The following is a 27,391-nucleotide window of genomic DNA, read 5'->3' as shown; positions in this document are numbered from 1 at the left end:
ATGCTGATAATCCCGTCTGGGTACCGGAGCATCTGGGGTGTGCTGTGGATTCTGCTGTCCAGAGGCCTAAAGATGGGACAAAACCAAGAGATCCAGCAGACACTGACCTGCCGAGTGAAGAGCTGCTGGATTCCTAAAAAGCTGCGGTGGTGGTCCACACGTCATGGACTCTTCCTTTACACATCCACCCCTCCCATGCTATTGACAGTCATTGCTGTGGCTGCCAGAGCAGCTATGCTACTAGATTCCCCTTATTCAGTTAGCCTCGTTTGCTAGCGCTGTAGATACCCTCTCAGGGCAGGTTGCAAATGCCATGACCGTTCAAATTGAGCTAAATTTACAATTAAATACTGCAGTTAACTTTGCTGTTGGTTGTGATTTTTGACCTCTGCTAGGTCACAGAATAGGCTTTTTGCTATTTTTTATGGACCCTGGAATACAAGATTTACTAATTGACTATCAATTATTATTCTAGTTAGCTATACCAGGGTTCCTTCCACCAGTGCTGAGACCTTATTTAAAGGGCTCCATTTTGAGCAGACTTTTTAAGATTGTGCAGGCACAATCTCCTTTAGGAATGCTTATATATGCTGGAGTGTCATCTTCATGATTTCATGATGCCAAAGCCAAAGGCTAACTCAGGTCAATGTTGTCACATGGCAAGTCCTTTTAGCATTTACCCCAGAGTATCTCTCAGCGTAAATCTGGCTAAACTTGGTGATGAATGACTTGTGAGCCAATGACAGGTAAGATTTTTGGGGGGGCTGCCCCAACCTAAGACAGAAAATGTGTTTGGACCTGAATACTTTCCCATGATGGATAAGGGGTTTTGCCTGATGTCCGTTGCCACTCAAAACAGGTCTAGTCATATAATTTATATAAAAGGGGGACCTGTAGGATCCTGGGTTTTCCCCTGCTCTTTGAGGTGCAAATCTCAAGAACTGTTTTGGTTAGCCAATTAAGCTTCCTACTAATTCCTATGCTCACTATGCTATCCTGGTGATTTAGCTACAGGGAACAGTCCACCTTTGGTATGGTAATTTTCCACCTGTCTGGGAAAATCACACGATGCCAAGGTCCCTCTTCACTGTCTGTTGCTGCTCTCTCTACCTCCAACCCCCTGCCTGTGAAGAAATTCCCACACAGCGCCAGGCTCCTCACACTGTGCATTTCTGGCTGGCAGGAAGGGGGTTCCTCTACTGGGGAAAAGGTATATTAACTTTGCAGAAAGCTAAATAAAGTGGCATTCAACTATTTCTTGATGAATGACCCAGGTTTCTTTGTGTGTGTGTCTTTATTTCAATCCCCAGTCCTTTGCCCCAAGCTCATGATCGGTATGGAAGGCATGCAAACTATGTCAGGAGAGGGTGACGCAAAACTGGGGGGTTACACAGTAGATGACAGAGACAACTGGCTGCCTGAGCAATCACCCAAAGTCTCATTTGCAATGTTGAAAAAAACAATTTGGCTAAGGTCTAGAATAACTGACAGACCATTTTCAGAAGCAGCACATTTTTCAGAACCATCTTACCCTGTCTTGGCAAAATTTGACCATCTTTTTCTCATATTCTGCTTGTCTAGTACAGACACGGTACACTTCGTCAGAGGTCAAGGCATGGGCAGTTTGTGCCAAGAAGATGACAAACTCCAAGTGACATGTCCTTGGTGCTCAACACTGTTTTGGGAATAGATTGGTGTTGCCAAGAACCATGTCAACAGAATCCTAAGTTATTTAAATGCCATGTTTGACATATCTTTGAAGTGGTTGAAGGTTACCTATGTATGCAGAATACATTCTCTGTGTGTCTAAAGAATCTAATTAGTCTGACTAAAAGTAACACAAACATGAACAATTACCTATCTATAATACTTAATACCTATATTACTTGAAGATTAAGACTTCATATCAGAATATTAAACTATCTTTAAACAACTGTGCAGTAAAGAAAGACAATGGCATCAAAATGGAAACAATATAAAAATATCTTAATCAGGAGTAGAAATATATAATGCAATATGATGAATATATCCTTAAAATGTGTCAATATACAAAAGGTCTTAAACAGAGGTAGAGACTCACTTGCATATAACATGACAAAATATCTCTGCATAGGTATATAATAGGGGAGTTCAGCCAATCACATCCTGTTTTGGGGGACTGTTGCCCTAAGGCAAAAGTTTACCTATAAACCTGGCGGGTGAAAGCCCGCGCTCTCTCTTTCTCCCTCATGACCTGGCCTGGATACAGCATTCCAGATGGGTGGGACTCTGTGTAAGTTTTTCCTTCTGTTTTATTAAAGCTGTATCTTTTGAAAGATAGTCTGGGGACTTTTCATTACCAATCGCCCTGCGTCTTCAGGTATACAAATATTTTAAACAGAAGGTCCAAATGAGAGGCAGAAGGAAAGAGATCGTGAGCAATGAAGGCAAGGGCACAGGAAACCTTCATCCGACGTTGGATGGCGATACAGATGGAGACCCATATTGAAACACCGAACTGAGCACTCCACAGTCCAAATGAGGAACAGAATGATGAAGAAAATAAAAAAAGTAATCAGGACTGCGAGGGATGCGAGCACCCACTGATACAAGGGGACTGATATAATGAGAGTTCACCAAGGCCTGTTGGACTGGGACTGAACGAGGACGTGATCCAACCAGATTCTCTGAATGTGGCTGGCCCGGAGCCTTTTTGAAAAGCCGTTGACAATGACACTGGGACTTGCTTCCTCTGCATATACTGGATTTTGGCGCTCCAGTCTGTTTGGACTCTCACCTTCCCTGGACCTGGAGGGAGGGGGGGAGGAACTCGAACTTCCCACAGGGCAGGAAACCCTGACTGCTCTAGGGGATAGAGAGGGAGGAGGAGAGGGAGTGGGGGGAGTGGGAGGGTGGTGGGAGGAGGGGCTGATATGGAAACTTTTATAATTTAATAATAAAAAAAAGAAATAACAAGTATAATTTAAGCTTGTATCAAGATACCAGAAACTATATCAATGTAAATTATCCATAAATAACAGCTCACAATTATTCACTCTATGACTCATTATTATTATTATTATTATTATTATTATTATTGTATATAAGTTCACACTAAATTACCTATTATCTTATTCAATCTCCCCTTTTTTGAGATCACTAGGCTTATATAATTTTCACCCCAATCCCCAACCCTATGCGAGTAATAATCAAATCCTAAATGGTGTCTTTAACTGTAATGACAAACTTTGTTGGAAGATGGGACATCACTTTCTAGAATTGCTTTCTGCTGTCATGGGGGCAATGTTTTTTCTATTGGATCTTGTAAAAGTAAAATGATGTTTAAGTTTCAGGATTGCTTTTTTGTATAATTACAAATGGTATCTGAGTAGTTGATAGGGTCATTTCTTTGTTTGTTTAAAAGTTTTTATTTGGAGTTGTGACCAGAATGTTGTAAAATGGTGCACCATTTCTGAGGCTGATACCCCAAAACTGGTCTCATAATAATGTAATCAGCATCATGATGTTATATCAACTAGGTGGAGTCATTGTTGTGGGGCACCATCTTCTTTCTGCAAGCTTCAAAGATTCTTTCAGGAAAATATACTGTTCATTGTGGAAAACTTAAGCATTATTCATATATACATTTATTCAATGAAAGATCCAATATAAACAAAATGAGCATGGAGAAATGTAAAATATTTCCTTAAAACCTATCTTCTTTCTGTCCCATACCAGATGGCTCCTGACATGAGACAGAATTTCTGAAGTTTTCTTTTAACAACACACTTGGATTTAGAAGAAGATAGCCATTATCCAACTCCAAAGCTAGTTCTTATTTTTAGGTAGGTGTCCCAAAAATTATTTTTTTCATACAAATAATACAGTATCATAAAACAGAATACTCTTTATTTGTTGATTCTTTCTGGATAACTATCATTTTATCTTTAGGTGTCTAGGTGTTCAAGGTATCTCCACTATTTGAAGGTGAATATTTCCCTACAAAGATAAGAACAGAACCCTACTCCAGCCCTTATGATGTTTTCTCACCACCTGTATGATTGTCACCTTTGTGGATGTGTCATCATTTCTCTTTCTCAAAAGGTTTCTCTTTTTCAAACAGAAGTTTTTATCATTTGATGGTATCAATAGCTTTACTTCTCCTATGGAAACAAGAGTAAGACCCCTTCTACAACATAGCACATCTCCTGGTTTCCATTGTGCTTGAAATATATGGGCTGATTTAATTCAGAAGATTTTTTTTATTATCCAATGTCTCTCTGTTATTGTTGTTCTTTCTTTAAGAAAATTAAAGGTTAACAAAGCATTTTGCAATTGATTTCTGGGAGTATTTTTTATCCCTTTCTATTTGTTTAGCATATCCTTTATTGTTTGATTTGATCTACCTATAACTGCCTGATCTGTAGGGTTTTATGTTATACTTGTAATAGGCTTTATATTATAATAAGCAAAAACCTGTTTCATAGACACACATGCTGAACCATTGTCTGTCTTTATTTTGCAGGTATATCCATGACAGTCACAACTTCTAATAAAAGTTAGATTATTGAATCAGGCTTTTCTGAGCTCAAGACAGTTGCCCATTGAAAACCTGAGTAAGTGTCAATGGTGTAGTATACATATTTTATTTTTAATTTTCCAAATTCTGTAAAGAGAAACACATCCATCTACCAGATCTAATTCCTTTGAGTACTCTTTGATTTGGTCCCTGCTGATAATGATTTTGGCTATCGAAAGATCAAGTAGAACATCTCTCTATAATCTCCTCAGCTTCTTGCCATGTAATAGAAAACTCTTTCTTTAACCTTTGCTATTGACATGATGTTTCTTACAAAATTTTGAGGCCTTCAGCCCACTTCCTATCAATAATCAATCAATTTCTGCTTTACCTTGTGCTAGAGGACCAGACAGACATGTATGGGATCAAATATGTGTTATGAATATTGTCCAAAGCATATTCCTGATTATATTTTGAACCTATATGAATAATGAAGTCAATTCTATATCATCCGGTAGTTTCAATTTGCATGACAATTCTTTCTGCATATTGTGAATCAGTAACTATATTGAGAGGTTCTTAAAATTTCTTGGTACCATGAGGATAGCATATAATTCTGCCATTTGGAAAGAATTATAAGGGCTTTGTTTGACATTACTTAATTCTTCTTATTTGTAAGCTGCCTTTCCTTATTTATTCACATCATTATAAAATGTACTAGCTCTAGCTATTGGTGCATCACATAGAATTTGATGAAGAATGTAAGTAGTTCTTTTTATTAGATTAATTCTATCACTTTTGTGAAAATTACTATTAATTTCTTCCCCCCAAAATTAGCACAAGCTCTTTGTCAAAGTTCATTGTCTTCCAATATATTTTTTAAAATTTCATCATCAGTAAAAGGTACAATAATCTCTGCTGTGTCTATTCCTGCTAGTTGCTGAAGTCTCAATTTTCTTTTTATACCTAATTCGAGACCGTTTTCATATAAGTTTTTTTTATTTTTTACTTGATTGATGTGGTAAAAAGATCCATTCTAAGATAATATCTTCTCTCTGCATGAAAATTACTGTAGGAATAATTCTGGAAGGCAATAGGACTAGAATACAATTAAGATTTGGATTCACTCTATCTACAACTGCCTCCTGTAATTTCTCTTCAATGACCATCAATTCTTTTTCTGCTTCAGTTGTTAATTCTCTTGGACTACTTAAGACCTTATCACCATCTAGGGATTTGTTTAAATGAACTACTTGGTTAGGCATTATTCTATCCCTCTCTGTAGTATTGAATCACTTTTTAATGTGATAATATTGAAAACAAAGTTAATTCCTAGAATCAAATAAAGGAATGTAGAAGGAAAATCACATAAGTCTTGCAGAATACCTTACATAGGATAAACAAAATATTTATTGAATTACTGGATATTATCAGTTATGTTTTGCAGTTTTTCATATCTTACTTGTTGTAAGGCAGTTACAATGAATAAGAGTAGGTATAATAATTGTTATTGTCCAGCAGGTGTGGCAGTTTCAGCCACTGGCCAAGATACAAGAAGCAGCAAACAGCATGTATTGCTTACTTAGATACTGAAAAATATGCTTTGTTTAACAAATTGAGAGCAGTCATTATGGTGATAAAGTGATTTTAAGAGTTGGGGCCCAGGATAAAGAGAAAACCCAAAGTTTTCCATCAGTGCGAGCTGCAGACTGTGTACACCATAGGGATCATAGGCAACAGCATATGGGCTGGCATATAAGCCACAGAGAGGCAGCATGTGGGAGCCAGTGAGTGCTGAGAAGTAGCCTCCAGCATTTAACAGCAGGATAGATTCATGTGCAAGAGAATTATGGCTAGTGGACTGATCCCAAAAATGTAGACTGGTCCCCACATTTGGGCTCCAGATGTCAGAAGTTACAAAATAATCCCATACTAGTTCAGGATTATATATAATAAAGGGTTATTTATTCATAGGAGATTTACAGATCACTGTCCTAGATGACAGTCTTCTGCACAAATGGGATCAGGAACAGAATATAGCAGCTGGTAGCAAGAGCTGGAAGCAAGAGAGCAAGTACAGGTACTACAGTTGCATTTATAGTATAAAGGACCTTGGCCAAGTGGACTGGTATCTGAAAGTCTATTGGCTGAAGGAGAGAAAGGGTCTCACACAGCAAGTACACCATTATGTAAATATGCCATGTTTTCTTTATCCATTCTTCAGTTGGCAGGCATCTAGGTTATTTCCATGTTCTGGCCATTACAAATAATGCTGCTGTGAACATTGCTGAATAAATTTCCTTATAGTATGATTGAGCATCCTTTGTGTATATGCCCAAGAGTGGTATTGGTCCTGAAAGATGATTCCCAATTTTCTGAGAAATCCCCATCCTGATTTCCAGAGTAGTGTACAAGTTTTATTTTGCATTTCCCTGATGACAAAAAGAGTTGATTTTTTTTAAGTGACTTTAGGCCATTTGAGATTATTTTTTGAGAATTCTCTGCTTAATTCAGTGCCTCATTTGAATAGGATTATTTAGAATTTTGATGTCTAATTTCTTGAGTTCTTTTTATATTTTGGAGATTAGTCCTCTGCCTGATGAGAACTTGGTGAAGATTATTTTTCCCAGTCAGTAGGCTGCCGTTTTGTTATATTGACTGTGTCCTTGCTTTACAGAAACTTCTCAGTTTCAGGAGGTCCCATTTATTTATTGTTGCTCTTAGTGTCTGTGCTAATGGGATTATATTAAGGAAGTGGTCACTTGTGCCCATGTATGCAAGACTACTTCCTATTTTCTATTCTATTAGGTTTAGTGTGATCATATTTATATTGTCCATCAGCCTGTTTTATATAGCTTTTATTATGTTTAGATATGTTTATTGTATCCCTAAACTCTCCAAGACCTTTATCATGAATAGGTGTTGAATTTTGCAGAATATTTTTCAGAATATTTTTCTAATGAGAAGATTATATGTTTTTCTCTTTCCATTGATTTGTATGATGGATTACATTGATGAATTCTGTATGATGAACCATTCCTGCATCTCTGGGATGAAGGCAACTTGATCATGGTGGATAATTAGGTTTGCCTATATTTTATTGAGTATTTTTGCATCTACGTTCATGAGTGATATTAGTCTGTAATTCTCTTTCTTGGTTGAGTCTTTGTGTGATTTTGGTATCAGGGTAACTGTAGCCTCATAAAAGGAGTTTGTCAATGTTCTTTTTGTTTCTATTATGTGGAATACCATGAGGAGTATAGGTATTAGCTATTCTGCACTGAAGTCATGCAGTCCCGGGCTTTTTTTTTTTAATTGAGAGGCTATTCATGACTGCTTCTATTTCTTTGCACGTTATAGGTTTATTTAAATTCTTCACCTGATCTTAACTGATTTTAATCTGTGGCATCTATACAGAAATTGTTCATTTCTTTTACATTTTCCAATTTTGTGGAGTTCTGGTTTTTGTAGTATGACCTAATGATTCTCTGGATTTGCTCAATGTCTGTTGTTATGTATTTCCTTTCATTTTCAATTTTGTTTATTTGGATGGTCTCTCTATCGTTTGATTAGTCTGAATAAGTGTTCAACTATATTGTTGGTTTTCTCAAAGAACCATCTCTTTGTTTCAGTGATTGTCTTTTACTGCTTCTATTTTATTGATTTCAGCCCTCATTTTGATTATTTCATGTTATCTATTCCTCCTGAGTGAGTCTGCTTCCTTCCATCCTAGAGCATTCAGGTGTGCTGTTAAGTCACTACTGTGAGATTTCTCCAAGGACTTTATGTAGGCATTTATGGCTATGAGCTTTCCTATTAGCATTGCTTTTAAAATGTCCCATAGTTTGGGTACATTGTGCCTTCATTTTCATTGAAGTCTAGGATATCTTTATTTCCCTTCATTATTTCTTCACTGACTCAGGGGTGGTTCAATTGAGCACTGTTCAATTTCCATGAGTTTATAGGATGTTTGCAATTAGTGTTGTTGTTAAACTAACTTTAAACCATGGTGATTCATTAAGATACAGGGGATTATTCCACATTTTTTGTATCTTTTGAATTTCTTTGTTACTGGGTATTTGGTCAATTTTAGAAAAGGTTTTATGAGATATTAAGAAGGTATATTCTTTTGTGTTTTGGTGAAATTTTCTATAGATGTCTGTTAAATCCATTTGACTCATGACATCTGTTAGTTCTCTTATTTCTCTGTTAAGTTTCTGTCTGGTTTACCTGGACATTGTGGACAGTAGAATTTTTTAATCTCCTACTATTAATGTGTGGGGATTGATGTGCAATTTAGGCTTCAGTAATATTTCTTTCATATTTGTGCATGTTTGTGTATTTGGGTATAGATGTTCAGGATTGAGACTTCATCTTGATGTATTATTCCTGTTATGGATATGAAGCACCCTTCTCCATTTGTTCTCATTAATTTAAGTTTAAAATCTATTTTCTTAGATTATTAGAATAGCTACACTTCTAGGAAGTTAGGTCCATTTGATTGGAAAATATTTTTCCAACTCTTTACTCTGAGGTTATTTCTGTCTTTGAGGTTGAGGTATGTTTCTTGTATACAGCAGAAGGCTAGGTCCTGTTCGTATTCATTCTCTGAGCCTGTGTCTTTTTATAGATGAATTAAATCCTCTAATATTAAGAAATGTTAATGACTAGTGATTTCTAATTTGTGTTACTTTTCACTGGTAGTGTTTGTGTATTTACCTTCCTTGTGGTTTTCTGGTGTGAGGTTATCTGTTTCCTATGCTTTTATGGATGCAGGAAAGTCACCTGCTGGCTGGCTAGAGAAATTAAGGCAGATAGTGGAGATGCCTGAGACTTTGCCCCAGTATGGAGTGCCAAGAAAGTGGGTGTTCCACTGTGTGGGGGGTCACTCATAACTTGTTCATCTTTATGTGTTTGCACCCTTTGTTTCAGAATTTCTCTGAGGTCGAAGGGGTGGATAGGAAAATTTGGGGTCAGAGTGGGGCTTGTAGGTTACAGGGTCTGATTGATGGAAAAAACTCTATTTCTTTAATACTGAAAACTATCAAATTATACCAAAAGCCTGTTTTTGACATACCTGAAAGTATTTCATCACGCAGCTATGACAATAGATACTTAACATTCATTGTAGATTAGTTAATGGAATTATTAATGCTTTTTGTTTTGCTTTTTTAATTGCATTTCTATCAATTTTTTGAAATATTGGACTGATTAATGGATTTGTGTTCTAAATATAAACTTATGTTCTTCATATTTTGGGTTAAAAGTGTATCAAAGTAGACTCAATGCAAATTATGTTCACGTAACATTACTTTAACCTGAGCACGTTATAAAGTGTCAATTTCATTTGTGTGAGAGAGAATTGTACACAGAGTGATTGTTCCTTGCACATAGCTCTGTTAAGGCAGCTGCTACCAGTTTTCTCGTGTACATATGGGAAGCCTGTGTATATTCACTTCCACTGTGAAATCACTATAAGTATCTTTGATCAAGTGAGCTGGAAAGCTTTGCCACAGGTGGTGGCCAGCACTAATGTGCATCTGCACTTCTTGCCTGGCATCCATTTCTTAATGAGTTTTGTCTGTTTTATGGTTCAGTAATTAAACAAATTGTTATAAGTAACTAAAAAATAGAAGCCAAGGAACCCATTTCCACAGCTGGCAGTCTGATACATCAGAAGTATAATTGCTAAAATGCACAGTCAGGGGCCAAATTATTTATTATTGTTTGCCTAACAATTACAAATGAGTGGTTAGGTAGAAGTGGCACTTTGGGCACTATTAACAATCTTTCATAATTGATTTTTCTATGTAATATTGGCTCTATAGTGGCTAAGTAGCTAGAGAATGAGTGATAATAACCCATCTTTATAAGGAAAGGTGAATCTTAAATCCATTAATACTTGTTGCCACAAAAGAGGTTTGAATCACAAGACCTAGTCTGAATTCTTTCTCCTGAGAATCACCAGTCAAAGAAAGACAGATTGGACTCTTGCCTTTGTCAAGTTTCTGAGAAAGACAACATTTTCACAGGCATAATTTCTTTTGAGTATGAGTGAAAATCTTATGATGTTATCTCCTTTGTAACTAAGATGCTTAAAATTAGTACCCACACACATTCTTGGTACACAGATCTGCCATCCCCACACAAAGAATCAGTTTCTTTCCTAATCTGGTCACTTTTTCTAGCACCATAATATTTCTGTTCTTAGTTTAACATTCTTTAATTTTATTTAAAAATCAGATAACATAGTCATAATAAAAAATTCATAAGGCAAAGCCATACACACATATTTGTAATGATGCTGATGTACATAAAGTTCAGTATAAGCAATTATCAGCAGTTCCTAATACTTGATAAATAAAGTAAACAACTATGTATTGTTTTATGTTTTGACTATACTATTCATCTTTATTTTGGACTATTCTATTTTAGTTATTTTTGAAATGCATCTTTAGAATAGAGGATACAGTTTTAAGTCTGGTCAAGTATAGCCACTTGATTTTTGACAACGAAGTCAAAAGTACACTTTAGAGATAAGACAGCCTCATCAACAAATGGTACTGGGAAGACTGAATATCTGTGGAGGAAAGGAGCTTGATACTTAGCTCTCAGAGTACAGAAAAGTATTTCCAAATAGATATGAATCTCTGGAACTATTAAAAAGTAAAGTAGAGAGTACACATAGAAATAGCCAGATACTCGTGGGTATATGTCCATACCCTACAAAAAGGCAGTTGCATTTCCATGTTTATTGTAACTCTAATCACAAAACTAAGGAAAGGGAAGGATTTTCATGTTCATTATCTGATGAATGGCTTATGAAATTATAAAATGTCATATGTTTTAGATTATATGTAGATCCCAGTTACAAATATAATCATGATAAAAATCCAGAAAGACAGAACGAATCCATTAGACAGATGTATAGGATTCCTGTATGAATAATGTTCCTACCGAAAACTATGGGTAACTAAATAAATTCCAAGATTTGTGTTTGATAGTTCCCTATGATTTGTTGTTCATGGAAGCTCTTGCTTCCCTAAAAATAACTCAAATTATTGTCATTACTCTTGTTTGCCTACCAGAACTCAAGGTAAGATTATGTTTCTGAAAACATCATATACTTTGGTCATAAAACATACAAAATTCAAGCTGGGATTGTGTTGGAACGTTCTTACTGGATCACTTTCATAGTTCCAGAAGCTACACTGATGCCTTTGGGGAGAGAAACATCAACAACTACATCCAGCTGTGAATTGCTCATACTATCAGCAACCCATTACTGGCCAAACTGCCAAGAATAAGTGACTGTGGAGGATCCTTATCCAATATCACTTTTCCAAGACTTGGGCAACACTGTGAAAGAGGGACTAAAAGAATATAAAAGTCCGGTAATCTGGAGATGTATAGCAGAAGATTTCTCTGGCTATGATACAGCTATTGTGTCCAAGAATTCACTGCACCTGTGTCTATCTGTACAAATCCTGCATAATAACAGGCCAATTATTATGTCATTGGAAATGGGGATTGGACACAAGATTGGTAAATTATGATTGTTGACAGAAAGAATGCCATTAGTGGTATAGTTTTATGCAATATTTTGTAGCCTACAAGCAGCTAGGTATATCATATAGAAAAGTGTAGAGTAGGCTATACCATTTATGTTTTTTGTAAGTATACTTAAATATTTATACCATGGTTAAAGTACATAGCCACACATTTTTAGTATATATTCTTGTCATTAAATGATGGACTGACTCACATTGGAGTATAACGAAGTATTTTGTTAATACTAGATTAAAGGTATAATTGAAAACTCTATGTATCTGAGCATGTAATGTAATGATTTGAGTAGGAATAAATTATAGAATAATTGCCACAATTCTATTAGACAATATCCATGAGCTCACTTAGTCTTCATCTCCCATTTACTGTCTTGTGCTATTTGTTCCATTCTCTAATATTAAAGATATATTCTCTTAGCAAATTTCAAGTATGCAAGATTGATATTAATTATGTTGAGCATATTGAATTCTACAGTTATTTATTTTTCAGTAGCAACATAAATAAGTGCTGCTTGTTTCTTTATTATGATGAGTTTAGGATATTTAATTTTATGTTAGATTATTATTTTTCAAAACTGCTAAAATTAAATGACTTTAATTTGTAATATGGATAAAAGACACAATAGTAAAGAGTATAAAAGGTAAATTAAGATTTTATTTACATATTTGGTCTTTTTTGTAAATTAAACATTGCCTATGTAGGGAAACATTGCTCAACCTAGATACAGGGAGAATGGCCTTGGTCCTACTTCAAGTGACATGACACAGTTTGTTGATTATCCATGGGAAATCCTCACCCTCACTGAGGAATGAATAGGAATGGGGTGGGGAAAGTTGTGGGAAGCAGGTGGAGGAAGGGAGAGGGAAATGGGATTTATATGTAAAATAAAAAGCTTATTTACAAAATAAAAAAGATATAATTTTTAATTGTGCAGTGAACTAAAAGTATACAGCTTTGCAATCTGAAATTTCTCTGTGATATTAAACAATATCTTTTTAAGAGATAAAACATGAATTGTAAATAAGCCTTTTACATGGTCATTCAACTTTAGCAATGAATTTATAACAGAAATTAATAAAATTAAAAATACTTCAATTAAAAATACTCTGCATATATTTATTTATTGATTATTAAACATTGCATTATTAAAATATTTAAAAGTTAAATACAGGATCTGGACTGTTGGCTTGGCACTTAAGATCACTGACTGCTTTTCCACGGGTTTGATTTCCAGCATCTACAAACTGGCTATCAAACACCATGGGCTCCAGTTTCAAGAGATTTAATGTCTTTTTTGGCTTTCTGTGAGCATTGCACACATGTGGTTCATAGATAGGCCTGTAGTCAAAACACTCATATACATACAGTAATAAAATAAAATTTAAAAGGGAATTAAATTTTTAATGTAATTATTTGTAATAATTTTTTGAGAATTTTATGTACTGAATTTTGATTATTTTCACCTCCTATTATATTCCCCACTTTCCAAATCAACCCTTATATTCTCTTTTTTTCACTTTTCTCTGATTATTCATTTTCTATATGTATGATGTAGGATTCCCCTCTGTATGCTGTGATTACCATTAATCAATAAAGAAACTTGCTTGGCCTATAGCAATGTAAAACTTAGGTGGGGAAAACTAAACTGAATGATGAGAGGAGGAAAACAGAGTCAGGGAGAAGCCATGGAGCCATCAGAGACAGACGTGCTGAAACTTTGCTGGTAGGCCATGATGCACAGATTAATGGAGATGGGTTAAATTAAGATGTAAAAGTTAGCAAATAAGAAGCTAGAGCTAATGGGCCATGCAGTGATTAAATTAATACAGTTTCTGTTTGAATATTTTGAGACTCTGGGCAGCTGGGAAATGAATAAGCAGCCCGCTACTTCATATGTACATAGATATAAAAATAAATACAACTTGCTGATTCCATTTTAATTATTGTTCATGTAAGTTGGAGAAGACCACTTGGTATTGAATAATCTATTAGGTGGTTCATACCTGGGAAATCAGGATACTCCTTCTCTCTGCTGTCATCAATTGCTTGCAGCTCTTTAGCTAGGAGTGGAATCTTGTGAGATTCCCCAATTTATATTGGCATGTCAACTGATTCCTTCTTTCTTTCTTTCTTTCTTTCTTTCTTTCTTTCTTTCTTTCTTTCTTTCCTTCTTCCTTCCTTCCTTTCTTTCTTTCTTTTTCTTCTTTTCTTCCTTCCTTTCTTTCTTTTTTGAAACTATATTGTTGATCTCTCATGAGAACACGTTCTGTATGCAATATAAAAGACATAATTGCTCTAGAGATGCCTTGGTCCTCTGTCCCTTTCAATCTTTTTGTCCCCACTCACTGATACTCTCTGAAACACAAGTAGAGAGTTGTGTTGTATCAATTCAGGCTGACCATATGATGGTCCATCATTCTCTGCATTTTAACCAATTATGCATTCTGTAATGGTTTCGATCTGCTGCAAAGGGGTGATACATAAAGTTATCTTCAAATTCTTTGCAAATAATCTTAAAGGCAATACTATAAGATTATGAAAAAACTAGTTAGTTTAGTATTTGAGATGTTAACATTAAACATTTAATTAATAAACCTCATTAAACGTTACAAATTCATATCATGTTTTAAATGTGTCACCAATAGACATATTTACATTACATGTATTTTATACACAGTATTAAAGTGGAAATTTTCCTGTCATGGTCTTGAAATAAACATTTAAAAGCAAGGCATTCCCCTTCATAACATAGCAAAACAAAACAATACAGGCAGAAAAAAACAACTATTTTGCCAATTCCTACAATGAAATTCCACTAAAAAAAATCTTACTGCACAGGAAAAAAATAAACACAACTGTACTCCTTTGTATGTTTATCTGAAGAAACTGTGAGGTGGCCATTGATCACACAGTCATTTTCAAGTACATAATTTAAATATGTGGCACATTTAAGGAAATCACAAGCATTTCAAGAGGAAACCTTATCTTCTGTGGGAAAGTTTCTGCACCAGGTGGCAGAATTATTGCTCATCTGTCAACAGCTTGAGACCAATTCAGTTTGTCAAAGCTCAATATCGCTGTCATTTCCTACATAGTCCTGTGTATTAAGTCAAGGCCAACAATGCAAAAACCTTGGAAGAAAAACAAAATGCATATAATTGTTCTAAAAGCCCAGTTCCAGGTAATTTAAATCATTTCAATGATATATTCTGTTTGTTTTCCTCTATAGGTATAGAAGAATAATTGAAAATATATTTATAATTATGAGTGTGTATATTAAGTAGTTAGGGTGTTCAAAAGAACAGTTTATATTTGTATTTATTGAATTTGATATTTAAGTCTAGAATATAACGTATTAATAATAGTAACTAGACCATTAGTTGAAGAATTTGTTTTACTTACCTTTTTAAATTCCCAGATAAAATGTAATTTAAGTATTCTCTCAAAAACAAAAGCAATACTACATTCTGCATATGGAGAAATAAAGAGATCTGCGATGCCAGGTAAATATGATCTTCAGTTCGTCTTACTCTAAAGAACAACATCTGAAGTTCACCTGTAACCTTCAGATGCATATGTACAAACATTCATGTTCATATATGTGCAAAAGCATGATCATATACATATATACATATACTTTATGTTTATGTATTATACACAAATACACTTTTTTAACTAAGAAGTTTTTGCAATGGAAGAATTTAAAGATCCCATCCATGTATTTGAAGCATTATATTGTGGCATTGTACACAATAAAATAAAAATATAATTATCCACTTTTCTTTATAAGAAAGAATAAGTAAATTATAAGAAAACATGAATTTTCAATACCTCAGTGTAATTATATGTATATAACATTTCTTTATCATTTAAACTATAACAGACAACAAGTTGTGTCCATCCTTTGCAGTCAACTTTCTGACTTGAGAACTATCTTTCTTGAGATGTCTCTTCCTATTTGTTTTTCTTCTTAACTCTTTCTATCTCTCTACTATTTGTTTCTCTACTTTCTCTATGTCCATCCGCCTTTACCTGTAAAGTGATTATGATGTTTGTTTGAACAGAGAGAACAATAAGTATCTTAAGCAAAAGAAATTACTGTCTCGTCATATGTGGATTTGACTATCTGAGTGATGAATACCTCTCTGGGAATTTCTAAGGACTATTATGCTGTCTGTCTGAGAGCTACTACAGCCATCTTCTCACTGTGTCCTCACAGGTAGGGGAGAACAACATCTGGTCTCTCTGGCCCTGTGATATAAACTCTGTGTGACCAGAGCTCTGTACCTATGAACTAATATGTGCTTAGTAATATCATTATTAAGGACTATGTGTCAAGCAGTTATGTACAAGTTTAGTTTTATTTTCCAACTAATCAACACTAATTCTTCTAGGAAACACACCCACTCTGTCCCTCTACCACATGGTGGTATACTCTTTTTCATTTCTATAGTATGCCGGATGTTTTCAGTTTTGCAGTACAAAGTGCCATTGTCATTAATTCTTTCCTTTCTGATCAGCAGGCTGAATCTTGCCTCATTAGGCATTTCATTCACTCCCACCACAATTTGAGATCTTCATTTTTTGATGAATAAAATTTTGTACAGGTATTATTGTGAAATCTCTTTGGACAGATCATAAAAGGCCTTACAGTTTCTGCTCAAATCACTTAGATAAAGTTTCCATTGTGTGCTGTCTCTAGGTATATTACCCATACTCAGAGACTCCCAGGCAAAATAGGGAAATCTCAAAGCAGGCGCTTGACCTGACTGCCTTTGTTAGCTCCCAGTTGCTGATACAGTGCTTTACCATAGGCACAGGAGTCTAAATAAGCAAATAAAATGCATATCTTTTCTACTGAGTACTGAAAATCAAAAATGAGTTCTTCTCAACAAAAGCTCATGTTGATGAGATTCATTTTCTTCTTGCAATTCTAGGATCAAATCCATTAGTTTGAATTCCCCAGTTTCTAAGAGGCTGCCTATATTCTTGGCTGATATTTTTGTTCTTCAGCTTTATGAAATGGTAACAGTGCTTTAGCTTATGTTACCCATGCGCCTGAATTTATAACTAAAGCAATTGTTTGTAAATTCTAAAATGAAAAGGCCCACAAACAAATTTTAAGTTGTATAAACTTGCTATTTGAGAGTACCTGTGTGTGTAAAATCTGGATGGGTTATATGTCTGCCACCATGACGCATGCACACCCCCCCACATACACACCACACACAGCCCACACACCACACACACACACACACACACACACACACACACACACACACACACCAGAAAGAGAAACCAGAGAGACAAGAGATATAATTCTATAGTTGTGGGCAATCACTTAAGTTTTAATTTAGTGAGACTTTAATGTAAATGGTATTTTATTACTTTTGACTCAAGCATAGATTAACCTCCTTATAACACAAATGCATTTTGTAATAAAACCAAGGGTTCATACTCTTCCAAGAAGGATAATGATTACCTGACATTTTCTGTCCCATCTCATTTTCTCATCATTCTGTGTAAACAGCAGTCAGAATGTAGTCAGAAAACAGAGGTACCAGTTGGATTTCTGAAAGTTGTTATTCCCAGACAGCTCAGTAATGTGTGTGTGTGTGTGTGTGTGTGTGTGTGTATGTGTGTGTGTATTTGAGATTGCTCCCAATTTTACCAACATACTCAGCTTCTGAGAGTCAAGTATCATGATAAAGTTACAATGAGTTAAAGTTACAATTTTGGATAATGTTACAATGAGTTTGAGTAAACATTTTTTTCATAAGTTACCAAACAAAGTCCATTCCTCTGATGTAATACACATGTTCATGTTTCAAATTAAAGAATATGAAATGTATCTTTCACGTTTAAGGGCACAGACTCATTATTCTTGAAATTGCAACATAACTCACTGAGTTTTCAGTTGATTTTTATCCACATGAGTCGGCATAGGTGACCTATATTATGCTATTTATTAAGAACATGACCACATCTACCTAAGTAAAAACAAATTTAAAGCAGGTTCCATGCTTCTTTGTCAGAGTATTACTATAAAAGTATTAATAAAAATAATGGGGCATTGTAATTTTACAATATAGAAAAATATATCACTCTTATCTTAAAAATAAACATAATAATGAAATCTTCTAAATATTTGAGTCTGAGTTTTAAGTATAAGGGTCTAACAATAACTTGCAAAAAAGCTCAGATAATATTGATATGGGAATCATGAAAAAAATATATGAAGCTGTCTCTATCTACCTAACATATTCAAAGAACTACATATATTTGAAACAAACATAGATAATGTTGAAGAAAAAGAATATCAAAAATTTCTTAAAATTTAAAAATATTTCCCCAATTTTTCTAAAATATTAAACACTCATATCTGAAAAAAATCTGCTCTAATAAGTCCTAGAAGTAACAGTTCTTAAAGATATATAAATGGAGCCACCTTTTGATTAGTAAGATACTAAACTTTGCTAGGTACCCCTGATAATAAATAAAGGAGAAACACTACAATAAACATGTATGAGTTGAGTAGTAATTCAAATCTGTCCTGCTAACCTTTCATGTCATTGGCTATCCTGAATAGAAGTATTTTGTCCCAGAGATAAGCTCTGTAAAATGCAGGAAGTAATGATGTGGATTTTCCTTTGTATGCTGTGAATACCATTGGTTAATTAAAAAAAATTGTTTTGTACCTTACAGAAGGACAGAACTTAGTTAAGTGAGGAAAACTAAATTTTATGATGGGAGAAAGAAGGACAGAGTCAGAGACAAGCTATGTAGCTCCACCGGAGATTGATGCCAGAAGTTTTCCTGGTAAACCCCAGCTATGTGTTGATACACAGATTAATGGAGATGGGTTAAATTAATATGTAAGAGTTAGTCAATAAAAAGCTAGAGCTAATGGGCCAAACAATAATTTAAATAATTTTGTTTCTGTGTGGTTATTTTGGTTCTGGGCAGCCAGGATTAACAAACACCCTCCTTCAACAAAGTAAACAAATTTATAGATCCCAGGAACTGAAGAACCCATAAGATTTAAGAAATCCCTCTAATTTAATGATCAAAAAAAACCCAGTTGGTCAAAAAATGATAAAATAACTCTTAAAAATGAATACTAATGACATTCTGCTATACTCATAGATTAGTGACTGTTGGGCCTCATGAGGCCTTGGCATGAGTTCCAGTGTAACTTCCTGAGCCTAACTTGATTTGGCGTTAGGCCTAGTGTAACTTGTCTCTGGACACAACTTTCACAAAGTGACTCAGCACAACCCAAACCTAGGCCCACCTCTTCCCAGTCACCACTAATGTGACAGAGTACTATTGATCCTTGCTCCTTGCTTCTCCTCGACCCATCTCAGGCTTCCCATCCCCTATCTCAGCCTATATAAGTTGCTGCCTGATGCAGTTAACGAGATCCTGCTTCAACAGACTCCTTACTAAGGGTGTGTGCTTCTCCCAAATGCCCAGGGGTTGAGGTCTGGTTTGTCTGACACTCACCATCACACTCAGTCACAGGGAAAGACCAGTAGGTATAGAATGGCCCTAAACTTTCTGCCAGAGAACCCCGACAAGTGTCTTATTCAACCATCATAAAACAAAACAAAACAAAACAAAAAAACCAAAAACTTCCTTCTGCAGCAAAGAAGAGACAAAAAGAGTATAAGAGTCATAGAGAATGAAGGACACTAGGGTAATAAGGCCTTTAAATCGACTCTGAAAAGCTCATACAAAGTTGCAAAGACTGAAGCAGCAAGCATAAGGCCTATACAGGTCTGCAGCAGGTCTTCTGCATAAATACTATAGCTTCCAGCTGAGTATTTTTATGAGAATCTCGAGTGTATGAATTAGTCGATCTCAGATTCTTGAGCCTTCTCTTGGGGCATTTTTTTTTCTGTTGGTTTGCTTTGGCCAAATTCAATGTGATAGTTTTTGTTCTCTCTTGCTATATTTTATTTGGTTGTATTTTGTTTTTATCTCTTAGAAGGCATTACTTTCTAGTGAGGTACAGCAACAGAGTGGATCCAGTTGGGAGGAGAAGAGGGAAGAGAAAAAATAATTAGGATATATTGTATGAGAAAAATTATGCTTTCAATAAAAGGGAAAATAAAATTTAAATAAAAATAATAAGATTCACAAGACCTCTCTGAAAAAGTTCACATAAGCCTCAGATTCTCGTGAGAAGAGACGTTGTGAACTCTGAGTCACAGGCATGTAACACAGGGAGCTGTGGGTAAAGACTCTGCTTGTTTGTTGCTCAGCTTGTGGTGAGCTTTTCACTGCTAGTGTTGCTTTCAGTTGCTCATGACCGGATATGGAAAACATCATCCACATTCATTGTGGATTTTGTGCCAGCTGGTTAGGTGATTCAGAGAGAGAACTTTGTAATAATATATGAGTTTTGTTTAAACTATAATATACAAACTGGGTTAGGCAATGTCCAATTTAATAAAATATATTTCATGAGTAAAAAATTCTGTATAATATCTTTAGGTTCCTTCATCAAATTTATGAGAGACAATTTATAAGTAGGCACAATATTACCCAATTAGTAACCTTTATTTTATGGATTGATTGCACTGTGTGCTTTTAGATTTCAGCATCTCCTGTGGCCAATATTATTTTGACATTAAGTACTCAAGTGCAGTTTCTAGCTGAGGAAACCAGAATCACCAAAGCTCACGGATATATGGCAACTTGCTTTATGATTCTGATTCCCGAGAAATTTAATATGTCTCAAAGACAGTCAGGTTTTAGAGAATCAACAGAATTTAACTGACACATTAAAAATGTTTTTGGAAATTATTTTCAGAAAAATGCAATACAAGTAAAATATTAAAATGTAACTGTTTGTTATTTATAAAGAGGAAATTTCACTAAACTCATTGGTCCCCCAATCTAGAAGTTAGTCAAATTATTACTTTAGTTTAGTTCAGGTTTCCCATCTAGAATGACTTTTGTTTCAGAAATTTCTTAAAGCATAATCTCAGGTTCTGTACCTAAGTGTGTACTATTTATAGCATTTTTGTATGATGTACTAATCATACAGTAGAAAATTAAAAGAGTTTTCTCACAAATGTATATTTCACTGAGTAGACTTCGTTTTAATCTTTCTAAAAAGAGCTATTCTCCTACTTTTTATTCCATATGTCTGAAAAAGTTCAAATATATATTCTGCTTTTTTTATTATCAGTTTAGTATCTATTTTATGGACTTACAAAAGCTCAGTGATTGATGTAATTTTGTCAGTGCTTACTGAAACAACTGCTTAATGCATTCTGGTCAAGCGGTCTACTACTGACATATCCCCTAGTCCCTTATTTTAGCTTTTATTTTGTGACAGGACCATGTAAACATGCTTAACGTGGTCTAGAATGTTCTCAGTAGCTCAAAATGGCCTTGGTTTCTAAATCACTCCCACCCACCCCCAAACAAAAATTAAAATACCAAAGCTCTAAACTGAACTCAAAGTTTCAAGAAAAGAATTATTAGAGAATTGCTGAAGAAAAGCAGCTGTACCTGATCCCAGACTCTCAGTGGTTACACAAAAGGGATAACATGCAATGCAACTTCTAAAACAGCTTGCCTAACAATAGTAGTTAACTTTTACATTCTACCACTGAAGAATTCCCCTTCCCCTATGCCCATTCTACAGAAAACTCAGCTTGAAGCATATAATCTGTATTCTCTTGATTTTTAGTATATTAGTGGCTAGATCCTGTGCTCTGATCATTACGTACCCAGGTCTTGAGATGTCACCTCTCCGACAATTATTATAGCTGCTCTAGCTGTGGAGTTCTCTAAATTTACATCTTTTCTTTCATCTTACAACCTTAATGCTCACCTATAAATTTGTGCAATTGCACCATCCCTTGCCTCAGGAAACAAGCAACAAAGACCCCCACACCTGGCTCTGATTTAAGTTACTATGAATTAAACTGTAAAATTTGATGTTTATTTATTTTAAAAAGCTTTCATCTTTTGTAGCTTATTTTGTGATGCTTTCTTTCTGTTTCTTAGAATTCTTCCCTCATCAATTTGTCTTAACACACATGTATGATTTTTTATAAATATCATGAAATCATTCTAAACTTATAAATTACTTTATTCAAAAATGTTAGTAAGATTTCATGATCAGAATACATACATAAGATAAACAATTAATAAGATGGGAAAGGATCACTATCTCACATGTCTCAATTCTTGGAAAGTTGACCGTGGTGGTGTCCATGATGGCATAGCGCATCATGAACAGAGCTCAGTGGAGAAATCGATTTACCTCATACTTTCTGGGAAGCAAAGGGAGAAAGAGAAAAGTGCATATTCCTAATATGTCAACAACAGACTTCATATGCTATAACTTCCTCCAACTGAGACATGCCTCCTTCAGGTTTCAAATGTTTCCAATAATGCCATGATTCGGAATCAAATCTGAACAGATAGGCCTTTGCATGGCAATAATTGTTTATACCACAGAATAAGTTTTGATAACAGTGTGAAGTCTATGATTTTATTGCTCATAAATTCTCACAATTTATCACAAAGTGCCTGGCTAACATCATAAAAGAAAAAGAAGATTTTTTTTAACTAAAGTTAAATATTGTAAGAACAACATAGGAAAGATAAACTATGAATTTTAAGGCACAGAAAGCAAAATTAATGCATTTTTCTTTTGAGCACTCATGTGTCTCAGCATAATATGATGATTTGAATGAAAACATCCCCCGTAAGATCAGAGGGAGTGACATTATCCGGAAGTATTAGGGTTTATTGCCTAATTGGAGTCGCTGTGACCTTGATGGAGGAATGTCACTGCTGCTGTGTTCTGAGACTTCAGAAACTCAAGCCAGACACAAGTTTATTCTCTCTTCCTGCTGCTTACCTATCTGGATGTAGAACTCTCAGCTATTTCTCCAACACTATGTCTGCCTACATGCTGCCAGGCTTCCTACCATAATGATAATGAACTAAATATCTTAAGTGTAAGTTAGCCTGCATTAAATATTTCCTTTTGTAAAAGTTGCCTTGCTCATGGTATCTCTTCAAAGCAATAAATCCCTAACACATAAGAGTTAGATATTTTTGTGATAGATTAGACCATTCTCTTACTTGGAGGAATATGGAATACTATAGGACTTTGGACTAGAAAAGCAGTGAATACTTTAAACGGGGCTTAATGGGCCATACTTGTAGGAGCATGGAAAACAGCAGTGCTGAGTTTGGCTTAAACTGTGGAGGCCTAACTCAATTAATTTCAGGGGAGAATGCTGTTAGTATGTGACCTAGAGACTGATCTTGTCATATTCAGGTGAAGAATGTGGCTGTTTTCTGCACTTGTCCAAAACAGAATCTTCCTGGGGACAAATTGGAGAGTTATAGATTAAGAGCTATCATGAAAATTCCTAGACAGCAGGTATTGACTGCTGCTTGTATTTTAATTGCTATGCTTATGTGCATATCTATAAAGAAAAGACACAAGCTGAACAAGGGAAAAGAGCAAATGTACCGTTTGAGGAGAAAAAGGTACAAGGAAGGTTAAATGGATTTCAAAAAAAAAGCCTCATACTAAATAGAATAGAGGAGTGGTGCCCTCTGACAACAGAGGCTCTGATTATACAGAGGGGAGGATTATACAGACATTCCTCTGTCAGGTGTTAGCAGAGATCTCAGGCAGCAAAGATCATCTTAGTCCTGTGGCTATGGAACAAGAAGCCAAACCTCCATGAGTTCCAGTGGTCCAGGGGGTAGGCGTGGTGCAAGGGGTTAGAGGTCAGTGCAGGGATCCTTCTCAGCACGGGGAAGGTTAAGAAATGGAATTGGAGGAGCTCCTAGAGTTAGTGTCCATCGCACTAATGTTATCAACACTCACACAGACCAGTCAGATGGTAGTAATTTCAGGCAAAGGGAACGACAACATTTGGGAGCAGCACATATTTGGGAAAATGGGGCTAGAAGTAATGTTACAGTAAGGAACACAAACCAAAGATTAGAGCCAATAAGATTACGTCTTGCTTTCAGGAGTCGAAGCTGGTCCCCAATTCAGACACAGAATGGTACTGTTTATAATAATTCCCAAAGGCAGAATAGACCAGTCCAGCAAACTGGTAGGAACAGGTCTGTTAGGCATACAGGAGTAACTCAAGTCTTTTTAGAACAAGGTAGAGCACGCAGAGGTACTGTTTACACGCCACTGTCCAACCTAAGACTTGTGTCAAGAATAACAGTAGAAGAAGGAGAATCCAACAGGTCCTCAGCTGCCACATAGTGTACCCAGCAATCACTCTAGGCCTGCAAGTCAGGAGGATTCCTCCTGGAGAAACTCGAGATAGGGATAGCATTGCAAATAGAATCCGATATAGGGCAGGGTTTGTAGGTACCAAGGTCTTTTTCCCTTCTTCCTGGCGATTCGCAGGGCCGTGTGACCTCCGGCTCCCTGGAGATTCTGCACTAGCACTGGCTTGAGGGGATAGCTTAAGAAGAACCTGGCTCTCTTTGTTATGGTGATTCCACCTGTATTCAAGGTTCTAGCAGTGGGCTCCACACGCATGGCCCCTCCCAGCTGACACTGCCTGAGGCGCCGGGGGCCTGTAATCTTCTCCTCCTGCTCCTGGATGGGAGGAGGCCTTGCCCTTTTGATCCCGGTTGTCCACTGGTATAAATACCCGACTTGAGTTTAATAAAGTGGCCATTTACTCTTGGTAAGTGAGCAAAGTCCTTTTTTTGTGTGTGTCTCTTTAAACCCTCAGGACAATCGTCCATTCTTGTGGGCCTGAGTTCGGGAAGGCGCACGCCGGGATCGGGTGTGGGTATCCACAGAAGAGGCAGGATCCAACAGGGCTGGCAGAAAGTACAGTTGAAAGCAACAGCGGGGGCTTTCACAAAACTATTTCTCATTTAGAAGAGTCAGGTGTCCGAACCTATGTTAGTACCATAATAGTTCCTCTTCGTAGGATTTCTGAGAATGAGGGGGTTGAACTATCCTCTCTGACTCTTCGGTCAATTTTAAGGCAGATCATGACTGGGTTTAAAGAACTGAGTTCTCTAACAGAGGTGGAGCCTGAGTCTGAGAATCAAAGAAATGGTCAGCATTTACCAGAGCTGTACCTAGAACCGAATAACGTAGATGTGGCTGACAACAGCAGTCAGCTGGGTAGAGGTTCCTCACAGGCCAGGCAGGCCCAAGAAGACAGTGCTGAAATGCTAGATGTAAGTGAGCCCACCCGGCCACAGGCCCACAATGGTAGCAGTAGAAATGGATGGCAGTTAGAGAGGACAGACAATGTAGTTGAGGCTGGAACATTACCCATTCTGCGCCTTGCTCATTTCTTCTAACTGAATGAAGGTGATGATGACCCACTTCATGGCTTAACCAAAGAGCAGATTGACAATCTTTCTACCAGGAGCTGTGAACAAACTGGGGTTGACAGTGAGTTAGGTAAAGTGTGTAGTGTGGGCATCAGTGATTATGTGGCTGGGAACAAGCTCCGGCAGCTGCCGTGTCTGCATGAGTTTCACATTCATTGTATTGATCGCTGGTTGTCAGAGAACTGCACCTGTCCTGTCTGCTGGTGGCCTGTCTGAGAATTTGGGGCCGCAAACAATGGATGAAATGACAGGATCTGGTCAGTGCTGTATGTTACTGGAGCCTCAGAGTCAAACACTTCTTGAGTTACTTATGATGGGGTAATCAAGATGAAAAACCTATCAGATTATAGTTTGCACTATTTTTGTGTGCTTTTTTTAAAACTTGTTACAAAGAGATTGTTTATATAAAATTTAAATATGCAGATATTAAATTATCCAAAAGTAAAGAATAGTTAATGTTGCTATAACCAAAAAACCTTCAAAATGTTTTTATTTTGGTAATTTTGTCATGCTAAGCACTTTTGTATCTGCATAACTCAGTATGTTAGGTCTCATGATTCTTTCTCTTAATACTGCAGTAGGTATGGCTGGGATTTCCCAGTTGCAGCTCAGTGCTATGTTTGGACACTACTGTCTAAGACTTTGTAGACATACTTAAGTTACTTGAAAGAGTTTAACACGTAGCCCACTGTATGTGTATATGCTGTAGGCAGATATGTAACTATGGTGAACCTATCCATGATAAAAACTACATGTTTGAGACTTACTTAAGCTTTGGGGCTTAGACTGAATATGACACAGGGTTAACAGTGACAAGATCATGTCTAAGAAGAAGTGAATTAAGATACAGGTTAAAATGGAGATAGTTTACTGAAGCGTGTCTGACAATCTGACTTACTAGAGAGTGAGTGTTATATAATAATGAGCCTAGTATTTCTTTATTCATAAATGGAATGTGGAAAATTTTATGTTGAATAATTTAAGTTCATTTTTTTGTGACTTTTTCAGAAGGACGCACACTTCTCGGGGTTAGGTAGGGTTTACAGCATGCTTGATTTATCAAATTTAGTTTTAAAATCTAAAATACTTTAAATTCTATTAAGTAGTGAAATATATAGAAAATATGTTAATTTAGATGCCAAAATGCTCCAAAGAATAAAAGCCTTTAAAAGAACATAGAGTTTATGTAAGCACAAAGTATGCATTAAAAGTCTATTTCTACCAGTAAACCTGAAAAATAAAAAAAAAGAGAAGGGAATTAGTGTAGTGAGGAGCTGCGGGCAGGCCTGCTTTTCATCCCACCCGGCTCCTGCATGGCTAGCTTAGTCCCAAAAATAACAACACATAAGTTGTATTCATTTAAATATTGCCTGGCCCATTATCTCTAGAGAATTAGTTACTGGCTAACTCTCACATCTTGATTAACCCATTTCTAATAATCTGTATCACACCACGAGGTGTGGCTTACCGGGAAAGATTCAGCATGTCTGACCTGGTGGCTGGCTCCATGGAGTCTGCCTCACTTCCCTTCTTCCCAGCATTCTATTCTGTTTACTCCGCCTACCTAATTTTCTGTCCTATCAAAGGGCCAAGGCAGTCTCTTTATTGATCAATGAAAATAACACAATAGACAGATAACCCTCCTCCATCATTTCCCCTTTTTCTGTTTAAACAAAAAAGAAAGGCTTTCATTTTAACATAGTAAAATTACACATAACAAAACAGTTATCAAGCAAGAATTACAGTCACAATATTTATAACTATATCTTTATCATAATAATGGAAAACTATAACTATGACTATCCATTCTTCAACTCCAAAGACTCCAGAAGGATATATTACCTAAGTAAACAAGAAGTAAGCAACTTCCAAAACTCTAGAAATGACAGAGACATCTCGCTGCCTGGACAGTCACCCAAAGTTCCTCTGTATCGTTGGGGCATCCATTTTCGG

General features: G+C 36.1%; 1 pseudogene; it reads left to right on the top strand.

The window, feature by feature from the left end:
* On the top strand, window positions 1-25,681 carry LOC148117823 (E3 ubiquitin-protein ligase RNF6 pseudogene; annotated as a pseudogene).
* The last annotated feature ends 1,710 nt before the right edge of the window (window positions 25,682-27,391 follow it).

Source organism: Myodes glareolus, chromosome 25 (genome assembly GCF_982192425.1).
Source record: "Myodes glareolus chromosome 25, mMyoGla1.1, whole genome shotgun sequence".
Lineage (NCBI taxonomy): Eukaryota > Metazoa > Chordata > Mammalia > Rodentia > Cricetidae > Myodes > Myodes glareolus.
Note: the sequence above shows the minus strand (reverse complement) of the source record. Positions and strands in the feature narration are given on the sequence as shown.